General features: G+C 35.8%; 1 protein-coding gene across 1 annotated transcript in view; it reads right to left on the bottom strand.

Annotated features, from left to right (window-relative positions):
- The window catches only part of DLC1 (DLC1 Rho GTPase activating protein), a 236,805-nt gene that overhangs the window by 157,180 nt on the left and 59,123 nt on the right, over window positions 1-20,502 (bottom strand). The window lies entirely within an intron of this gene.

Here is a 20,502-nt window from a genome sequence, read left to right as displayed (position 1 = left end):
TCATGCTCAAAGAGCCTTCTGTCATCCAGCTCACAAATCCAACAATAAGACAAAGCCTATGTCCTGCTGCCAGCTATAGAAAGGAGTCAGAAAACATTTATCCTCCACTCCTCTCCAAGTAACAAGAGTAGATCAGGAGGAGATAAGAATTCTGATTTATCTTGTAGTATTTAGTTAGAACAGCCATATAAAAAAAAAAACCCCTCTTGAACCTTTGTTTAAAATATCTTCTAACATGATGCAGCCAATGATAACCAAAGTATATATGCCTGAAAAAAAAATTTCTCATGGTAACTTAAGATCTTCTTATAAGTAATCTGTGTTATACAGACTTTGTGATGAACAACTTACCTACTACCTATAAATGAAATTACCAAAATTATTAAAAATTACTTAAAATAAAGTAATTTAAAATAAAATAAGCAGCACAGCAGGAATACTAAAATTAAATGCTCTGTTAGTCTCTCTCATTTGGATGAATTAATCGTGTAGGAGAAGAATACAGTGGGATCAGTACAGTTTTAATGAACAGCTGATAGGGCCAAGATTTGGAAGAGTCACAGATGGAATTGGTATGATTTTCCTCACGTACTGCCTTTTAATGGAAGGTCAGCTGCACTGTTTGGGAAAATACTTGCTCAGGCTGAGCGAAAGTCACTTCCAGAATATCTGGAATCTGACAGTCAGAGCAGATCTGTTTGATGCAGCAGTGGAAATAGAAATGCTTGTTAAACAGCAGAGCTCCCACTGCCGAACTTTAGAGCTGTCCTGCACTGATGTGGGAACTTCGTATATGCACATACACAGCCCATGAGACAAAAAGATAGTAACAGCATAATTACTAGTTTGAGGAGCTGAGCTACTAGAACTTCAGTGAAAACAACAAGGAGAGATTTAATAGCTTGTGCTGCTTCTGTGGGAACTTCAGATGACCACACAGAACTCAACGGGAATTAGGAAAGAATTTCCCATGCATTTTATGGAACAAGTTACACACTCCATGTGGATTCACATGGAATGATGATTTACTGGTTGGAAGAACTCAGTCCATTTCTCATTTTGGAAGGTGATATTGACGGTGTTTTTGGGGTAGAATTGGCTAATAATACTGTCAGACCACAAGCCAGCAGAGAATGCAAAAACATGCCAGGTTTTTCCAGTAAATCTTAAAGATTATCTGCTGGTAGATGACAACGATGTGTGGTTTTTGAAGAAGACAAAAGTATAATTTCTTCACAGAGCTTAATGATAAAAAGCTACTCTTTAATAGCTAGGAGAGTGAGAATCTTTAAAAAGAAAAATCAAACTAGACAAAAATAAATGCAGTCTTTTTTTTTTTTTAAAAAAAAATCTCAGTCCATTTTGTATCAATAAAAATGGTCTTGTATTTTAACTTCCTACTTAATTCTTCACTTGCACTTTCCTATCATAGTTATGTATCGTGTGTGTTTCTAGAGTGATAATTTTACTATACAATTTCCACATTTCAAAATACAAATTACTCATTGTATTTGCTGTCTGAAACTGTTTTCATCTTCTTCTTCATTTGCAGAGAGAGCCAAGACCCACAAATTTCAGATGGAAATTATCAGTCACCATCTGCATATTTTACCTGACACAGTCCAAATCAGTATCTTCATTGCTATTCTTTCATTCTCTGCTTCTGGTCTTACTCTGACAGAGATTTTGGCCCTGCTGATTTGTTTCTTTCTCCCAGTATTCCTTCTTTTCTGGATGACAAAAAATGTGAATAGATGCCTTGCCCACTGGCTTTATTCATGTCTTTCTCTATTGGTATACAATGAATTTTCAATTCTGGTTAACGAAGTACAGTCAATAATTGATTTATCTGAACTACTATTTCCCCAAAGACTCATAAACATCCCTTCCCATGTCAAATGCTCTCCCTAGCCCATTGTTATTTGAAGAGAAGATAATGAGAAAATGGTTTAGAAAATGTTGTACTCACTAATAATTCCGTAATTTTTTTTGGTCTGTCTCCTAGCGTGAACTGCCTTACCTTGGTCTTCAGACTGAAAACTTCTTGAAGTAGGACTGTTACCAAAATAAGACAGCATACTTGCAGCCATTTAAAAAATAAGAATAATGATGATATTGGTAGCCTACTAGTATTTTTGCTTTCATTCTCATCGAGATCAAACATGCTTACACTTCACAAACCTATTTTTAAGTGATGACAACATTATTTGTATTACTGAAGCACTCAAAAGCCACAGACTTGGACCACAGCCTCATTGTGCAAGATCCTGTACAAACAAGGCAGAAGAATTACCCATACACCAGAAGGAATGTAACCAGTATAAAGCAAGAATCCTCATGCAGACTGATGTGGGAGTACAAGGAAAATGATCATTTGTATCATATAAATAATGTTTAAAGTAGCCTGGTAACACTGGGATCTTGACTGATATGAAACTTTTTCAGATGCCCCAGCAAAAGAGTGGATTACAGAAAGCATTAGGAACAAATGATGAGATAGCTTTGCTGATGTATGGAGTAGGGTCCTTATGAGGAAAAATGTGAAAGAATCCAGCCTCCCATATTCCAGCTTTATCTGCAGCTGTGAATGTTACCCTATGAGTATTTTTCTGAAGCATCTAGGATCTCATAATCCTAAACATATACAGAACCTAGGTTATATTTTTCTTTTAAAAGGATAGTAGTGCTTACAGATTCTTTCCAAAGGTATGCTTATTTCCTTTTTTTTTGGATATTACTAAAAGTCATAGAAATGACCAGATTATTTTCTTCATGAACTAGTCCATCTTTTTATTTGTAGTGAAACACAAACTGTCATTATTCTTTCCTTTTCTCCCACTTCCAATTTCCTCTCAAAGAGTTCTGAAGATTCCCACTCAGTCCCTGCACCAGAGCCAACATGCCATTACGCCTCCTCTCTCTTTTGCCTCTTTAATATATAAGAGGCTTAAGAAAAACACTGACAATTCTGGAGCTTTTGAAGACAATGGATGAATTTTCAAAACATTTTAATGCATTTTATGTGCTGGATGAACTATACTGAAATGCCTCTTCAGCTTGTAGGAATAAGATATTTTCTAAAGTTCTATCATAGCTATGAAGATGACTTTTATCAAAACCTGTGAGCTGCCAAAATGTGTGATAGAGCCCATAGAAATAAGCATTAAAGATTTTATTATACCATGAATGGTATCTTTGTTAAATTAGGTAATACTACTTAGTAGCTACTACTCTGTACAAGTCACAGATCACAAGACTGAAGCATGTTTTTATCAGTGCAGGCTTACATGCAGAATTTGTTGCAAGATTAGGGTCTGAAATGTCATTTATTTCCCTACAGCAATCTTTCACACTACTACTTTACAGTCTAGTACACTCACTGCAATGTGATCATTAAAGGCAATACTAATAATTAAAGGAGACTTAACAGGAAAAGGGCATTTATTGACAATGTTATCACTGTGATTTAACGAAAATTGATTTAAAACTTAAACTGCTTACACTAACATCAATTAATGCCAAAATACAGTATTAAAAGCGTAAAAGGTATGCTAACTGGAAGGGATCTTCTGCCTGTGCTATTAACTCCACCTACACCATTTGCAAGAGATTAAGGAAGCTTAGAATTAGAAAACACATGCGTTACACAAGGATGGTAGTCCAAAAGTGCATGCTGACAGGCAGACACTCATGAAATGCTGCCTTGGAATTCATGTATTCCAGCTTTTACTCCACCCGGTAGCCTGGACAGAAGCAGCGGGAGATCTGATCGGACTCACGTTCTGCAGGGCCCTGCAGCAGAACCGCTGATGACCCCAAGTGATTAAGGGTCAACAAACCCCAGCCTGAAGCAACCGTTCTATGAACTTTGGCACATTCTGAATCGGCTCCTGCTGGTTTGTTGCCTTTGGCCCTTATCTTGGAGTTTAGCAAGGATTGTGAAATCCTGAATAAAGTTACAAGACAGATCGAGTCTGTCTCAGTGACTCAAGGTCTTGCTCTTCAAATGTTCTCAGTCTTCAAAATTCCTTTGGCAAATAATCTCATCTATCAGCTAAACATTTTCCAGTAGGTGTGTCAAAGGACCCACAAAAAAAAAAAAAAAAGGAAAAAATAAAATTTCTACAAATATCATGTGGAGCAGGGAAATATTATCAGAGATTCTCTTATGGTAGCACTTTGGAAAAACTACCTGCATTCTGTGTGTGCACAAACTTCATCTCATAACTGAGAAAACTCTGTTTTAATTCTAGTAATATGTGTTGTTTTCAGATGGATGAAGGGAACAACTACTTCAGAAAAGTGCAAATATCTTTGGAACATGAAAAGAAAAAGAAGAAAAGGACCCACTCACTTTCAAAAGTACTTTTAAGTCTAACTCCACTGACTCCAAATGTCCAAGTTGCCTACAAAAAAGGACTTCTAATATAAAGTCAATTAGACTTCTGAAAATTTTGCTGTGAATTTTGCTTTCAAGGCAGAACTTAGGCCTTTGTCAGAAATTACAAGTTCTTCCACCTTAAAAGTACAAGGAAGAGAACATATAAGTCCTTGGGCTCCTTTTATCTTGGTGATGTTTCTTCTGCCATTGAGGTAGCCTCAGTGCTGTAATGGAATACTTACTGAATTAAAGATTTTCAGTGAGAGGTAACCATAGGTAGATGTGTAAATAAAAAAGAGTGCAGAAGTCATAAAATAAAATGTTAAACTTGTCTATATTTCTTGGAAAGAGAAAACTCTCTATATTCAAATATTTACTATAAGACCTGTGACACCTTTCAGCATACTTTGAGATGTAAACCTAGTCAGATTCAGCTAAATAGTCCTAGTGCTTCTCCCCTGATCTTTACCTTCAAGAAGGCAGTTCCTACTTGTAGTGTGTATTTGAATATCCATTCTCCCTTCCCTCTCCCCTTGTCCTTTTTCTGGGCAATCAGGACCCCATTTTTTTCCTATAAAATAGTCATAGGAAGAATTTCATTCCTCTGCCTTCCTGCTTTCTTAGCTGGGGTAGTTCCTGGAGAATTTCTCATTCTAGCAAGGAGTTCTGGAAGAGTACTCAGGTTAAGGTTTTTAGTGTCTACAGTCAGATTAGTGAATACATAGGCAACACATTACCAAGACATTTTAAAAAGTAACTCAGAAGCATAAAACTTAGTGAAAACTGTTCAGCTACAGAGGTAATGCAAGTAGATACAGCAACAGGGTTTGCCTTCCTGGAAATCATCTTAGTCCTGGAGGTCACATGAGATGTAGTTCACAACATTCAGTTGCAGGCAGGATGCTGCCTTTAAACATCTAAATGGTTTTTAAAAATCAATCATCCTAGTAATTTTCAGAAATCATTAATTAGTGGCTCAATTAAGAAAATAATTTTTGACAATTACATGTCCTCTTGAAATGCAGGATAGCTTCTAGGCACCCAGGATCTCTGAATTTTTAAAATTAAATCTTAAAGGTCTATCTTTTTTTTTAACATAGAGTCCATGTGCTCTGATTTTCTCTTCTCACAGTTTCTGTATTTCCCAGAGATCATTCACAGGATCTCCTAAACAATGTGAGAAACCCATTAAAGATTTTTTTTCCTCTCCTAAGAACACAAAGGTCTCAAAACACTCTGAAATCCCTAAGCATGTTGAAACATCACTCAGTGATGGCAACAGCAAAACTGGATCTTTCTTGAACTTCTTTTGAATTGGCAAAGCAGCAAAAGAAGAATTGGAAAAATTTCATGTGACTGTGTAGCAAAGCTCAACAATGAGCCAATATAGTTCAGTTTTAACAGTTTGGAAGCTGCATATAAAATTGTATTACTCTCTGTCACGTTTTTGCTATCTTCCTTATACCTGTCATCCCACAATTCTTCAATGAGATACTGAATTACTGAACTATTTGTTCATTCAACATACAAACCATGTGAGTTTATTGTGAAAATAAACGCATTGCTCCTGTTCAGCTGAATGGTCTATACTTAATGTCACTCCTAGAAAAACATGCCACTTACAGCAAATGCTGAATATTAAATTTTGTTATCTTAAAGTTCCTTCAGACTTACAAGGAGATGTAGCTTGGCCAATAATTTGAGGTGCTTTGAAACTCATCACATTTTAAAGAAACAGGACATTGAATCTCACATTTATCTAATCTCGCATTTACTCAATACTCATAAGCTGTGTTGAACATGCCTAAGGCTATATGACTGCAATATAAAATATGCTGGGCCAAGAATTACAGCTTTGTAAAGAGAGTGGTAGCATTCTGAAGGATCACGGACTATTGAGAGAGTAACTGTCATCTACTCCTCTTCCTTCTCTCCAATGAAATCCTACTTTGTTTTCACATTGCAGTCTTCAGTCTCAATGGCCTGTAATTCTTCACCGGCTACCTCTCATGTAGGGTTTTTTTCACCTAACAAACTACTATGGAAGAATAAACTTCCCAGCCTAGTACCATTCACACATACAGACAACAATGTCTTCTCAGAGTGGGAATCCAAAACTTCAGAATGACTTTAGAAGACCGAAGGATCTCCCTGCTTTCCATCAAGCAGTACCCTGTTTGCCTTTCTGCATTCTGCATGGCAATAGGTTAACTATTAATATCTACTTAATCTGTTTAGTATTATTTAATATGCAATAATCACATTTCACTATTTATTGAGTTGTAGAATATAGGGAACCTCAAGTGCCATGACAGGTTTTTTTGGATTTTACTTCTCCTTTAAAACAGGGATAGTACAAAAATACCATAAAGAAGGTTAGGTAAAAGAAGGTACATAGAACAAAATTTCAGAGTGCAAGCTATGTTTTAGGGAATAAAACTAGATGAACTAAAAACCTCGCAAATCTTTATGTTAGAACACAGAAAGGTTCAAAGTATGGTAGTTAATCTGAAGAAAAAATAAAAAGTGGCAACGCACTGGAATGTACAGTTTCTATTTATAGAGAGCCCAACAAACTAGAAGCCCATACCACTCAATTAACAATTTACAACACCTTCATTGTACAGTGCAGTGCAGAAAGTGGAAGGCTGTTTCATTTCTGTATTTCCAGACGTGTGTCATTTCCAACCCTATATTTAATAGTGTGTAACTGCCTGAAGGGGAGAGTTCAGAATGTGTGGCATGTCTCACTGAGAGGAATTTTGTGCATTAAAAAACCCCAAACCAAGCTCTTTCAACTATTAAACAGAGAGCTAACCAGTTCCCTTGCTCCCACCCTGGCTTTGAAGAAAGAAAAGAAAAGAAAAAAAGAGAAAAGAAAAGAGAAAATTAAAGAGAAAAGAAAAGAGAAAAGAAGAGAAAAGAAGAGAAAAGAGAAGAGAAAGGAGAAGAGAAAGGAGAAGAGAAAAGAGAAGAGAAAAGAGAAGAGAAAAGAGAAGAGAAAAGAGAAGAGAAGAGAAGAGAAGAAAAAAGAAAAGAAGAGAGAAGAGAAGAGAAGAAAAAAGAAGAAAAAAGAAAAGAAGAGAAAAGAAGAGAAAAGAAGAAAAAAGAAGAAAAAAGAAAAGAAGAAAAAAGAAGAGAAAAGAAGAGAAAAGAAGAGAAAAGAAGAGAAAAGAAGAGAAAAGAAGAGAAAAGAAGAGAAAAGAAAAGAAGAGAAGAGAAAAGAAAAGAAAAGAAGAAAAGAAAAGAAAAGAAAAGAAAAGAAAAGAAAAGAAAAGAAGAGAAGAGAAGAGAAGAGAAGAGAAGAGAAGAGAAGAGAAGAGAAGAGAAAAGAAAAGAAAAGAAAAGAAAAGAAAAGAAAAGAAAAGAAAAGGAAAAGAAAAGAAAAGAAAAGAAAAGAAAAGAAAAGAAAAGAAAAGAAAAGAAAAGAAAAGAAAAGAAAAGAAAAGAAAAGAAAAGAAAAGAAAAGAAAAGAAAAGAAAAGAAAAGAAAAGAAAAGAGAAGGAAAGCACAAAGTGAAACATTGTAGAGAGTGAGAGACAGAGAGAGCAAGAGACTGGGAGAAAGGGAGCACAGGAGCAAAAGAATTCCTTATGAGAGAGGTGTATGTAAAGAACAAGAAGAAATGGTTTTCCATTATGTCACTCACAGCATGTCTGTGTCTGGAAAAGTGCTTGAAAAGGCAGACGTGGATTTATTCCATTCCAGTAACGCAAACTATTCATGCCACGTTTTCAAGCTATGTTGCAGAAGTAAAGTATGCTGCGCACGAGGCGTGAAAGAAGATAATTTAGATATTTATTCGCTACCAGCAAACTGATTTGACCAAGCTGATACTTTATGTCTTGCCATTTCCTCTTTACCTTTTAGAATCCAGTTTTTTCCAGTTTTCTCCTACTTTGCAATCTGTTCCCCCCTCCTTGCTTTTTTCTTCTTTCCTCCCTCACCCCCTTCAAGAAGCTGATGCAAGGTTTTTCTTCCTTCTTCATGTGCACGCTTCTACTTTCCTGTGCTCTCCATCTACTGGTAGAGAGATTCAACTATTGCTACTTGTCTAACTCAAATTCTGTGTCTTTGTCCCCTTGTTTCGCACTCCCTTACTTGTCTTGGACTCAAGCCTGAAGTTCTTTCTTAGATAAAACACAGGAAATTCTCACCAAAAGGCATATTTACATATTACATTGTTTCTTTCCCCTTCAATATAGCTTTTCTTTCTTGAGGTTTTGCATATTCCCTCTTCAGCTAAATGCACATTATTTCAGACATCACAAATCCCCAAAAAATCACTTAGCTGATAGCACACTTAAAATAACCACAGTTGCAAGTGGAGACATGGATTCATGGAGGCTGAATTCAGTACAAGACTGACAGCCTAAGCAATTATTATTAGTGATGTACTTGTCCCCCAAAGGCACTGATCTGTAGCCAATGGCCTGGAAAACATCTTATATCTCTGTTTGTTATAAATGCCGATATTTCTTGTTCAGGTCACAGGTAGACATTTTATACAGCTGCATAAAAGCAGAGGAAATACTTACAGGGACAGGCAAAGTTGTGGCTGTACAACCGTGCCAGTGATCGTGCTGAGACTGATCTGGTGAAAGACAGCCATGGACCACAGGGAAGACAAAATGTACTTTGGAGCAGGGTGGGCACAATTTGGTGTCAATAACTGTTCTGGCTTTAATGCAAGATGCAAACCCAGAATAAAAGTCAGGCAGATGGAAAAGTCAAAGAAAACAGAAGAAAAAGAGAAGAAAATCAAAAAGAGAAAAGGAGAAACAGAAAAAGACGAAACAAACAAACAAACAAGACAAAAAAAAAACAGGGGAAAAAAAAAGAAAAAAAAGAAGAAACAGCAAAAAAGACCACTTTAAAGATTCAGGAGCATAAGCTGAGCTCAAGTAAAGCATCATTTTAAAGTCACACTGTTCTTTCCTGTTTTCATATACACAATTCTGCCAAAAGGCATTCAAATGTCATACATCTCAACATGGGCCAAAGTACCATCAAGCACAAAACTTTGCATGTGAATATTAGGAGATTAGTTGAAAACATTTTTACACTAAGTAACAGTACTTTGTAATAAATAGAACAATTCCAATCTTGTCAAGACAACTGTTTTAGTTTAAATAGCCACTAATAGTTATTATCACTTTGGAGATTAGCACAGTGGATACTCCCAGCAGTAGGTTTCTTGACAGTTTTTAACTAGCTCAAATATGATTGTTATACCTGTGATCATAGTGCATCTCACCTGTGCTGCATGACAACACTCTCTTGGGACAGCTGGGAGATCTGAATACCCTCCCTGTATGAATGTGACACAAAAGAGGAGAAAAAAAAAGTACTATTGCCTGGGATAAAACCACACTCCTAAACCAGTATTACCTTACAAATGAGCTCCTGAGATTTTTTCCCCCAAAATCTGCAACCTAGCTTTCTGCAGCAAGTCTCCAAGCAGCCCTCTCCCTTTCTACTCCTTCACACTGTCCAGCAAGAGGACCTACTGATCTTTTCTGGAACTCTCTTTCCTTGGTTCTTGGAGATATCATGCTATTACTGAACAGAATGGAGAGAGTCACAAATCTATGAATATTTCTGTTGCCATGGTGTTTATTAAAGGCTTTTACACAGAATACATTCTGCTCATTTCAACACAGGAAGATGCTCTTTGACACTATTTTAAGGACTCACGTGATTAAAAATCCTTATGCTAGTCTTCTGCATGTCGTGAAATTTATCTCCCACCATATCTTCCAATTATTTCCTTTCAAAGAGACAGAAAACTAAAAATGGTGAGACGTTCAGATGACATAACTGATGCAATACATCTCAGTACAATTTTAAGACGACATTTCAGATTCCTTCTTTTCAACAGAGTTTCCCAGTAATGTTTGGCATTTATAACTTGTTCTGAAATGCTCTAACTAGCATGAAACAGAGAAGGCATGTGTCACTACGACAAGTTATATTGAGATAAAGCTCTATGCAAGAGAAATAGCTTCCATGTAAGAGAAACAGCCCACGTAAGGGCTTCCAGATACAGCTGCCTATGGCTCAGAGCATGTCTATGGTTGTGTTAGATCAATCTAGACCGATTTTCTCTGCCCGAGACTTGCAGTAGATTAGAGGATGTGTACAAAAACATGGCAATCCTAATGGCAGTTATAGGGCATATGCACCTATTGCAAACAACAGGCCCAGCAGAAGAGGTTGGCAAACTGTGGCTTGAGTCAAATGCAACTTCTGCATTAGGATTTCATCACGACTGATATTAAGACTGTAATGAAGAGCAGAAGCTTCTGTCTGCTGTTTTGATGGGTTATAAACGTTTCCCCCAAATACATCCAAGTACTTTTTGAGACCAATTTACTTTTACCTTCCAAAATATCAGTAAGTTCCACAGACTTAATCTTAAAAAAACATTGTCCTTTGTTTTTAAGAAGTAATGATTACTCCCTATGTACCTCACCTATACTAATGATCTCCTGCAGTGATCTCTGTTGCAAGTGTTGGCTCATACCAAAACTAATGCAACCCCATTCAAACGTATGCACTTCTGCAATATAGCAATTTAAACAATAACAACAAAAAAAATCCATTAATAAAACTGCTTAGTGAACTTTGTTTTTCTTCAGAGAAAATAAATTCATTATACTGTTGACATTAAGAACGAGTTTACATCTTTTTCAGCAATTTTCCACTCGCAGACTTCTAACTGGTAGTAATTTAAAAATTTTACTCATGTATACAACAATTCTGAGCTGGATTATGGGATTCAAGTTCTTCAATGCAGAGATGCACTATATGGATCACATGTTGACAGAGAAAATTTACAAAGTATTTTTTTTTAAAAAAAAAACCACAATGATATAAATGTCATATAAGCTTTTCTTGGGAGGTGCTGAAAAAAAGAGTTACAATTTTGTACTGACATATAGTTAAACATATTCAAGTAACATCAAGAATAAAGGGGAAACTTGACAAGGATTCAACCTGGTCTGTGTGGAAGAGCACTGAAGAGATACTTGCACTATCAAACTTATCAGGCAATAAAACCGGAGAACAAATGAGAACATTTCATGTAGTGGCTGACATTTAGAACATACTGCCATGGAAAGCAAAGCCCAGCAAGCCCTCAAAAATTAAGACTCAGCCAGTTTCATGTGAGAATTGTTTAAGTTAAAAAAAGACATTGATATTCTGTCATTCTATCAAACCTATCATTTACAAATAGCTAGTGAAACTGAGCCTTCTACTGATTTAATGTGAGAGAAAGACTTACTTATGAAGCACAGCATTTTTAGATAAGCTTTAACATTAAAAAAAACCCATAAATACACTGAGGTTTACACAAAGTGTAATTTTGCTCGCTTCCTTGACAGTTTTATATCTAGTAAAACAGGCTGAATCCCTGTCCTCAACACTACCAGTCTGCAAAATCAGCCTATATTTGATAAAACAGAATATTCAACATGATGTCGATGCAAGTCCATCTAAAATTTGCCACTTGCTAAGTTTTTAAAGTTCTTCAGGCTATTTATCTTAAACTAAAGGAATTTGAATGTCCTCTCACTGTTTCCATCACCATAATATTTAAGCTAACCCTTTAACCTCATGGTTACAAACAGCATTTTGAAGAAATAAGTCATTTGTTTACAATTTTCACCCAGAAGATGCTAGCAAATGAGACAGTATGAGCATATCTGCAAACTGCTGGAGGAAGAAAAGGCACCTGGCAGTAAGCGTGACATCATGAGAGGCCTCTATACGATCGAAAGGCGTGCAAATAACTAAACAGGATATTTTATCCATGGATAATAGATAAACCAGTTGGTTTTTTTTTTTTTCTAATTGTAAATTGATGTCTGCATATTTCTTTCCTTTCACGATATAAACAACACTTTGGGAACATCAGGCTAGTCAATAGGTGACTTATAAATTTTCACTTACACTTTTTTTTCAGTCAAAGCATCTGATTATGAAAGTCACAACGTGTCATTTCTAAATATTGACTGAAAATAGACAACTAAATAAAAGTGACTTATTTATGCATATCAATCTTTTTGTTAGATATTATATACAACAGTCATTGCCTCCAAATCCAAGTCAGCAATCTCTCACCTGAATCTTCATTAATACTAGTTTCAAATAGCAATGATTGAACTATGTTATTCAGGATAGAGATTTGTGGTCACAAATGCTTTTTGCAATACTTAAGCCATATTATTTATTTAATTTTGCATCAAAAGGTATATTCCTCATTAAAAAAAAAAAAATAGTGGTACATTTACCTAAATGTAATACTGAAACATCAGGGTTTTTTTTTGCTAATGTCTACCTGTTTGTAGAGTGAGCCTCATCTGTTCCCTAGACAGTCCTGGGACGCATAGCAGTAAGTCAGAGGCAGAATCATAAGTTGGTGGGGTGGGGTTATTGTGGTTATCATAGTCGCTAGTTTTGAAAAGATACTGACGTCCAAAAGAAATGCTCTGAGTAATTTGTTCTTTATTATTGGCATGTTTTTTTCCAGAACATCTCTATTCATAAGCTGAATAGATGTATCTTTTTTCCCCAGTTTCACAGTAATTTAGAGTATCAGCCCGAACTATTATATTTCACAACCCAGCTCTTATGATATTTCCGGATTCCAGACTGAAATTCAGCATATTGTCACTTTTATGCAGAAGCTTAACACATTTTTTAGACCACAGTTCTTGGCAGCACTGAAGTCACAATGTTATCTTACTGGTTGTGGCAGTCAAATAATTGACACACAGAATTGACTTCTCTTGATTCTTGTAAGATGAAACACCATCAATTCTTCTAGGCACCACACATTCATTTGGAATTGGAGGACATATGACTTGTCATTTGTATCATGAGACTGAATGCAAACTCAGGCTGCCGTGTAGTGAGTGTCTACATAACCATTATTTATTATTCAAGAAGCATGAGTCAACTCTTTGAATATAGTCATAGCAGGGATGAAGGAAGCTTCTTCACGCTTGGGAAAGGTCACTAATGATTTTTCTGTGTGTATTTTTTAAGATACCAGGCACATGGCATTGGGAAGGAATATTCTGTATCCTTGTGATAATTCATTCTGGTCAGTAAACCTTTTAGCTCTGACACAAGGCCTTAATTCTGCAAAAAATATATCCACCTACCCATGTATGTGACACTTCTGACACGCCTAGTCTTGTTAATGTAAACAGGTTTATTCCTGTGAGAAAACACATTTAACCGATTGCAGAATGAGGTTTAACGAAACTAACTAAACTGTGGCTGAAATTTTAAATTGTATGACCTTGTATGCTTCAGATGATTGATGTTCATATGATTTGTTCTCAGAGAACCTGGAAAGCTCTCCTTCTCTGCATCTGCTCGTGGTCATTTAACAACATAAATCATTTCCTGCTATTAAGCTTTCAGTATTTAAATTTAAGCTACTTAGAAGGATATTGGTTCTGAGAGCAACAGAATAAAATTCCTCCAGTCACAGATTTCAGCTCCCATTTATCAAACACAGATATGGCAGTACTCATAAACGCAATGTTGATGTGCAAGAACATAGCAGATTTGATTCCAAGAGTCAGCAAATCTGAATTGCAGTGAAGAGATAGTAGTGCAAAGCATGAGTTACCGCTCCTTTCTGAGGGGTTTGGGAATTGTCTTGCCGAGGCTCAAATGCAAACAGGATGTCAGAGAGCCCAGACTGCAGTTTTTAGATTCCCTACCACAGTAACATTCCTGTAAGCAACCAGAAATTACACTTCCCTCAGGTGTTTTTTTTTTTTTTGCTCATGCAGAAATGATGCAAGATGTGTTCACAGATCTGAGCTGATCTTGAAAAATTTCCACCTCTTAGCTTGTTAGATTCTAGGTAGACATAACCATAGCATATTAGACTGTAACACATTTAAGCATGATACCTCTAAATATAAACACACTCTTTCTCACACTTTTCTGCTGAGTTACTTGAATATTGGCAATTTCAGGTAGGATTATTAGCTTAATGTGATTTTTTCTTACAGAGAACAAGAAGTTTCCTATTTTCAAACACAGAAGACTTGAATAATATGAGAAACATGAAAACCACTCTGGATTTTGCAAAACAGAGACTATCTTCCAGGAAGACTCTGCAACATTCAGTATTTTTTCCTCCCAGTTGGGCCCACTTGAAGAAATAAGCAACACGCCAAGAGGAACCACAGCACTCCCATATAATGGACTTGATGTTCTCAAACCCAGATGCCTCTTATGGTGGTACATATGCAGTTGTGATGTTATGTGGTGTCAGTAATTATGTAGCTGGCTGAAAATGGGATATAATTTTTATGAACATCAGCACTTAATGCACAAATAAATTATTGCATGTGTGAAAATAAAATGAGGCATTCGTAATGTGAAACTTACAGATCAAGGGATTAATCTAAAAATCTTTCAAACATCTTAAATCCATTAAGAGCTGAATTTTTCCTCTGTTATTTGAATTCTTTTTAGCAGTAAGCAGAATTTTTTTAACATTTCTAAAAGTATCCCCATCCACTATAATCCCCATCCACTATAGCTGACAGGTTGACATTCCCACAAAAAAATGTCAACCTGTCCACCTTTAATTTATCATATCTTATAAATAATTGGAATGCATCTGAACAAGATGAAAAGTTTTTTTTCTTTTTTCTTTTTTGTAAAGGTGAAAAATCTATCTGTTCGATTATGAAATGTTTTAATCAGCATGACTGCCTGACACGGTGTAAGTGCCTGATGTCCCCTGCCCAGTGCCCTTCATTTACAAGAGAGAGGCAGCAGATGGCAGCATATAGTGAAATAAAAGTACTTATCATTAGAAACAGTACAATCTGCAATGTTACCGATGAAGAAGTCATAAACTTTTGCTTCTGTTTATGAAAAACGGTTATTGTACATATCCAGACTGATATAATGTTGAAGACAATGTCAGCAACTCTACAGAAAGGTGGAAGACATGAGGAAAAAACTGTATGTAAGCATAGCTGCTATAAGCCGGTTGCGAGAAGAGACAGAAATGAAGATGTACAACTTGGTGTCTTGGAAAGACTCAGAAGGCATCCTGCTTAGCACTTCACAAACTGGCTATTTAGTTAGAGTCCCAGTATTGTGTCGGGATCAAAGCTTGGAAACAAATGTGCAAAGCCTAATACATGTGTTTCCTGGGTCACACTGCAGCTATATAAAATAGCAAACATTTTAATGCACTGTGAATTTCCATACACTTTTGTCACACAGGAATCAATACGGACCAGAACAGCACTATCAAAGATGTCATAACTTTTTGTAGGGTGAAATAACAGGCTATTAGAATTCAAATGAAAATGTGATTGTATTAAAACTTGCTTTCATAATTAATTGTCTTACCCTGTCTTCCAGAACACTTTTTAAAAAACACAGATATAAAAGGCAATACTAACTTAATCAACATGGTCAGATCCTGAAGTCTCTTCATCATCTACTATTTGTAAAAATTCTTAAGTTTCAAAGAAAAAAAAATTGATTAATGTTGCATCAAAAGAGTCTTTCTCCTTAATGCTTACCAGAATAACTTCTGGTTTTGCCGGAATGAGTAAAAGAAAAATGTGAGGAACACTGTAATATCAACAAAATTTAGAAAGTGATATGAAGACTTTAATAAATAATTAAGTAAATATAAAATAAAGGTTTGATTCAGCAAGATCAAAATCTATCACTTTTCAAGTGGCATGACTCACCACGAAAAATTTGTCTGCACAAATTCATTGACATATTCTGTGTATTTGCCCACCTCATACTTCATTGAATTTACTATAAAACATAATGCAGTGGGAAACAAACATTTGAAACAGTTGCTGCCCTGATAATTCTTTATGAATATTTAATTCTGAAATAAAAGTTTCCTTGAATTTACCATAAATTTTAGCTTCATTTCCTAAGTTAAAAAACAGTGTAGTGAAGTAGCAAGAAACTTGAACTGTATTTCTTAATCTATACATGTATATATTATTTTTCACAGAATGATTTGGCTTTCTCTAAACAGCTGAAATTTTAAAAAGTAATATGAATCAAAAGCATATGTGAAAGGCTTAATTATTTTAGTACTTAGAAATGAACAGTTTGCAAAATGGTAATCTAGGTAATACAACCTTTCGTCCCAATCCAGTAACATGATTTGTGAAAGTGGACTCCTGAGCTCATCCAGGGCTTCACTGAAATTGGTAACTGCACCTGAATCTCGTTCTAGTGCACAGCCAGACTACATCATTTTGTACTTGCAGGCGTAACTGGAGCCTAAAATCACTCTGAGAAATGAATGCATTTCAAATGAGTCATTACAGCTAATCTGAAAAACAATCTTCTTCTAGATACCAGCTATTCTGGTGATAATAGATTTCTGATTACCTTTGCACAGCGCAATTAAGGCTAAGTTGGACACTGTTGAAGCAAGAGGTGTAGGACTGCCAAGAAAAACAGTAGAAAATAATCACGGCTGGTTTTTTTCACCTGAAGAGAAAATAGATAGGCTTTGCAGAGCAGATGTTCAAGGACAAAAATTTGGCCACAACTTTTAGGCCTTAGTTGCTATTGTCCTTTAGCCAACTTTTTATATTCAGGAAAAAGGAGACAATGATAATTGATTCAAGCTTTCCTTAACTAGTCAGCTTGTAACTAAGCACTGGAGAAGGCAACTGTAACTTATCTTTTGTTATTAAAATACATTTTAAATTCTGAAGCCACATATTGTATTTATAATAATCAAGCCAAATTTCAAAACAAATTGTTTCTGGTCTTTATTCTTGAACAATATTATAAGTGTTCAGATGTGTGGCATTAGCTCACAGAAGGCAATGACATATAGGATATTTACATTCCTTGTTCTCCAAATCCAGAACAGACACCCCTATTTTCCAGTGTTTCTCATTACCACTGGGGCAAAAGCCTATTGATTTCACATTTTTTAAAATCTGAATTCAATTCCCATGTGATTAATGCTTGCCAAGCTTATATATTCGAGTGTTAATATTAAAAAACCATTGTCTATTTTGGAGACTGGTGATAGAATCCCAGAACATAGAGATGTGCTAATTACAGAAGCATAAACATTCTTTACTCTGTAAACATAAGTAATATAAAGATGCCAAAACCATTTCTCACTATTCAATCCTAAATTATGTGGGCAATATACCTGTTCAATCATACGAATCCTTATTTCACAACGATTGTCCATTTCCGCACCTTGCCAAACATGCACATTTTGAGTTAGTTGTTATACTGTGGACCAAACATGCTATTGACCATATTATGCTATTTAACCCTGACCATGAAATATAACGGTGGCAGAGTCCTAAATGTATTGTGAAGATTATTCAACTGTATAATTCTCATAAACCCAACATACCATGTACATCTGAATATCACAGGCTTTCATGCTCCACTCTGCAGAATCAGAGAAAAACCTTTCTAGAGAAATAACTTTCTACAATGCTCTGGGGAGAATCCTGTTCCTCCTTGTCATGCCTGCATTCAGTAAGAAGCATTCTATGTGCGCATGCATGCATCCATATGTTTATATATACGTGTACTGTGCACACGCGTTCACACTAACAAGAACAGGTTTGACTATCCATAAGCGATTTTTTGTGAAATGTTAAATAACTTTTGTATGTAAATATGCACACTCCCCTAATTTTCTTGAAAGGAATATCTACTATTAATTTGCAAAGAAAATGATACTAAATACTGAATTTTAAATACAATTCTGAATACCTCTGCTACTGAAAAGCTTGTTTAACTTTTCCTAAAATCTGCCCATGAAAATTTTAAATGTCCTGCTTTTCCATAAACCAATAAGTGAATTTTTTTCACTAGGATTATCAAATCAAATTCTGCTTATGGATATTCCAGCACATTGTGACATTGTCAGATATTTGATTTTACTTTAAATCCATATGAAGTTGAATTAACTTGAATGGACATAGTTTGTCTATACACAAATTTTCTATCCATAAGATAAGGTCTTGTGTAAATATCTTTTCCAAGTTCTTTATCAGGGACTAGATTTGAACTCCTATCTCCCTGCCTTATTATTCCCACATCCCGAGTCTGCACATGATGTCGTGTTTTAATTGTACAGTCTGTTTTTGATGCAGTCAACAGTTTGCCATAATTTATTTTAAAAATACCATGTATCATTCTATAATGTAACTAATTGCAGTTATACTCTTGTTTACATATTATTAACAAATTCAACAAAATAAGTTGTCCTTGGAGACTAAGCATCTGGGATCCTTGAAGATTTGCAGTTGCAAACACCAAAAGGAAGTAAAATTGTTGAAACAGGCCATTACCATTAAAAAGTAGCTCACTGATTTTCCAATGAAGAATAAAACTATTCCTACACCAGCTACTCTTACAAAAAAAAAAAAAAAAAGAAACTATGACAAAAGTCTCCCTTGAAGATAGAACACCACACCTTGAGGATTTTCACAGGTGATGTCTATGTGGAAATAATCTGTACAGAGACATCTCTGATGTCTGTTCTGGGCAATGTTTCAAGGAGATGCCATTCAATATACCCTTTTTAAAAATTCACTCTGAGTAGAGTCCAATGCTAAACATGACATGAAAAGTAAGGGAACATCTTTTCTACTAGTATGGATTTGCAGTCAAGCACCTAGCAGCAGACTATCTAGCCATGCAGACCAGATGAACAACAGGGCTAAAGAGTGAGAACTAAGGCTTATTTTCTCCTAGTGTGTTCCAAGAAAATACATACTTTCAAATAAAGTTTGACTGCAGGTAGGGTGGCAGTTGAAGTTTTGAACTGCTGAAGCCTCAGCACACGTTAGCACTGAGCTTGTGGATCACAAGGATACACAGTTAAAAATGATGCACATTTTTGTCCTGATCAAACCTGCTATGACAAAAATGGAAATATGGTCTCTATCTGAACATACTTACTAAAAAAAGCCCGCCCCCAAATCCCACTATAGAGTGTGGTAAGTTTCAGCATGCAAAACTTCAGGAGAGAGAATTGAGTTTGGAAGAAATTTAGCTTCACTTGTCAAAAAGACTAACAAAAGGTGACTTAGGATTGTAGCTCTACAACCCACACATCAGCAGAGATTATTTTGAATACTCATGGTTACTCTACAAAGTGAAAAAAAAATCTCTCCAAAATCATATCCATTAAAATCTATATAATAAAGCAATATTGACAGACATGTTCAGAATGATATACCTATCACAGTAAAAGAGAAATAAATACCTACTAAATGTGAATTAACACATAATATGTAACTCCAAAGGAGATGACCGACACTTCTGCGAAGCTAGATGTGAAGAGTTCCCCAAGAAAAACCTAAATTTAAAAGGGATACTTAATACCTTAGAGAGTGTCTGTGCTCTTCTCAGGATCTGGTAAAATGGGATACCGCCTTCTAGCATAACATATGTACTTATTTGAGAATTTGTGTTGCACTGTACTCAATGACAGAGTGCAGAGCTCTCCATTTGCTATAGTTATGCACTGATGATAAATTACAAGTGAATTTATTTTTGTACAAGTGAACAATCCTAAATGTAAATGTTTATTAGAACTTTTGTTACTGCCTCAATCGAAGGCATTAGTTAACTTGCTATTACAGCAGTGACAGTTGGCCTCTATTTTACTTTTTATAAACTTGTTATAAACATATATATTTATGCTAACCACACTTTATATTTTAATATTTTATCCCAGATTTTCTGCTGGCCTGGTTAGCAGCAGCGGCTGAATTCATGAACAGATGGAGACAGGGTTACGCTAAGACTTTTCAACCTGGGCAAAGTTGAGAAGAGCCTAGACTTCTCTGCTTCATGAGGGAGTGGAAACAGCAAGGACAAGAGAGGACAGAAAATATGTCAGGAGTTTCTAGGATTTCCACTTTTTTCTGCACATGCTGATGGCTGGAGAATTATGAAGAAGGATTCTTCAGTAGATGGACAACATCAAAATAAAGGATCATGCTCCTGATTGCTGTGCGTATCTATGAATGGATACAGGAGACTCCTTGCCATATGTGAGCTCTCAGACCTGCCCTTCCTCACCGCCTGTGTGCACT

Source organism: Chlamydotis macqueenii, chromosome 4 (genome assembly GCF_036417535.1).
Source record: "Chlamydotis macqueenii isolate bChlMac1 chromosome 4, bChlMac1.mat, whole genome shotgun sequence".
Lineage (NCBI taxonomy): Eukaryota > Metazoa > Chordata > Aves > Otidiformes > Otididae > Chlamydotis > Chlamydotis macqueenii.
The sequence above is the reverse complement of the archived record's forward strand: the minus strand, read 5'-3'. Positions and strand labels throughout refer to the sequence as shown.